Below are 2585 nucleotides of genomic sequence, written 5' to 3' on the forward strand. Positions count from 1 at the left end.
TTAAATGGAGGAACTGAGGTTCTAAGAGATAATGCCAGAAATGACAAGGAAAGGGAACAGCAGAGGTAAGCAAATGCATCAGTGATGCAGTTGCCTTCAAGTAAAATGATAAAAACCCACTAGGATACCTAAAAAGAAAGCCCCAAATATACAAATGAAAACATGGCAGATTAATGATGATATCCACAATCATATAGGGAAATACTAATGCATCCCTCTGTGCTGCTGATAGATCAAGCAGTCGAGAACTAGTACAGATATAAGAACTTGAGTGCATGATGAACAAGCTTTATACATATATAAAACTACATACCTAACAATTAGAAAATACATATTTTTAAGAGAATCATTAATTTTATAAAAATGGACAGCATAATAGTGTAAGACATTTCCATGAATACTGAAGGGACTCTTTGATACGAACCAAAGTTTGTTGTCAATGCAATAAAAATGAAATGCAATTTTAAAAAAGGAGGGGGAAGATCCTGCTGAAAATGCAATCTCACTGTGAACTACATTTAAAGAAGAAATCATCATGGAAATACTATAATATTTTAAACTGAAAGAGTATATATTAAAAATAATAAGATAGATATGAGTTTCCAGTAGTGAGGCAGATGGGAATTACTGACACCTACTACTACAAAGCACTTTTATATGTTTGAAAGAAAATACTGAAAATAGAATAACTTTTTAAGTAAATGTATGAGATTACAAAAATGCAAGAAAAAGTATGAAGCCAAATACAAAGGCAGAACATTAGTCCAGGGAAGTAAATAAATACTGAAACCATCAGCTATCTTAAGAATTTATATATACATGCACTCTTGTATACAGCGTGGTAAGTTCACTTCTGTAGACAAACTCTCCGTGGAGGCTTAAGTAGACAAACACATAAAAATAAACTGAAGATTTCCCCTAGAATCCATGGCAAATGGTAGGACCACTTATAAATGCTTTAGGCCTAAATCTATGATATCTGCTTGATCTAAAATCCACAAGCTGAAAACTGTAATAAAAGTATTTAAGGCTATACATTTTCCACAAAGTGTCGATTTAACTATATCATGTAAATGTGGATGTGTAGCACTTTCATTTTTGTTCTGTACTAAGTATTTCCTAATTTTAGTTTAAATTATGTGTAAGCATTTTTAATTTTCAACTAAATGAAGTTTCTTATTATCACTTTACTATTTATTTCATATTCAATTGCACTGCCATCATAAAGTGTATAATAGTAATTCCTTAAAATTATGACTCAAAACAAAGTCAGTTTTCACAAATGAGTTCTATGTGTGTTTAAATGAATATTTTCCAATTACTTGTACGGCATACTACTTCGGATATGTCTGATCAAGAGGGCTTACCATGGAATACAATGTTGGTTTAACATTAGAAAATTGTTCAAGGTACTCCAAAATTTGTCTGAAGAAAAGAAACAAAAATAATTTGTTTAGGAAGTTTGTAAAAAATCATTTAACAAACTTCAGTGTCTATTTGTGATTCTTTAAGTATCACTCAGAAAAATAAAATGCAAGTTCTATAATTTGATAAAGGTCATGTTACAAAATCACTGCAGACAGTGACTGCATCCATGAAATTAAAGATGCTTGCTCCTTACAAGAAAAGCTATGACAAACCTAGACAGTGTATTAAAAAGCAGAGACATCACTTTGCCAATAAAGGTCTGTTTAGTCAAAGCTATGGTTTTTCCAGTAGTCACGTATGGATGTGAGAGTTGGAGATGCACCAGGACATCTAGAAATTCTCAGATTGTGTTTACTCAATTCATGGGATTCTCTTTAATGTAAAATTTATTTTTATAAGTATATAATACTGTACTTATGCTACTTTAGTTTCATTTATATAAATTGTATGTATATAATACATATATATGATATATATGTACATTATTTATCTATGTATATTTTGTAGGTATACTTTTTTTTAATCCTGAGCTCAGATCAAGTGTAGCAACTTTCATATTTAAAAAGGTCTGCAGTCAAACTTTTACATCATTGCTCAGCCTTTCATACACACACACCCACAGCCAACTCTCATTTACCCACCAATAAGCCCCTCAGTTATCCAGTCAACTTTACACACACACACACACATACAACCTTCACACTCCTAATTTTAAATTACTCTTTTGCTTCTCAGAACTACAAAGATCATGCATCAGGTAGACTGGGTGGGCTTCTGATGCTCAAATTTGGCTATTTTCTGTAGGTATACTTTTATAGACTAAGAGAATAAAGCTGTGTCATAAAACTGTGATTGGCAATGTAATAAAATCCAGCCTTTCATACTACAAACACTTTGGCTTTTCCAGAAATTCAATTGTCATTCAAAGATGGCAGCATCCTAATGCCTACAGATTGTGTGCTTCTGGGTTCTATTCTTTCTAGCCTTTCCCTGCACTAGCTCCTGCATTTCTGTTATTGTCAGAAGGTAACAAAGATCTTCTTGTAAGTTTAAAGTTGAAAGCAGAAAGATAACATCCTAGACACATGGAATGAAAATCCATTAATATAAGGTAATGAGTGGAATTGGGTTCTACAAACACTGTGTTATCAGTTTTA

At 32.1% G+C, this 2585-nt stretch overlaps 2 non-coding genes across 2 annotated transcripts; both read right to left on the minus strand.

Moving 5' to 3' along the window:
- Positions 1 to 1954: 1954 nt before the first annotated feature.
- On the minus strand, positions 1955 to 2024 carry LOC139179519 (small nucleolar RNA U2-30). Its single transcript, XR_011563891.1, has one exon. It is a non-coding gene; the product is annotated as a small nucleolar RNA U2-30 (small nucleolar RNA).
- A 133-nt stretch (positions 2025 to 2157) lies between these two features.
- Positions 2158 to 2237, minus strand: LOC139179520 (small nucleolar RNA U2-19). The gene has a single exon (XR_011563892.1). It is a non-coding gene; the product is annotated as a small nucleolar RNA U2-19 (small nucleolar RNA).
- Positions 2238 to 2585: the final 348 nt, after the last annotated feature.

This window comes from Bos indicus, chromosome 24 (genome assembly GCF_029378745.1).
Source record: "Bos indicus isolate NIAB-ARS_2022 breed Sahiwal x Tharparkar chromosome 24, NIAB-ARS_B.indTharparkar_mat_pri_1.0, whole genome shotgun sequence".
In the NCBI taxonomy this organism is placed as follows: domain Eukaryota; kingdom Metazoa; phylum Chordata; class Mammalia; order Artiodactyla; family Bovidae; genus Bos; species Bos indicus.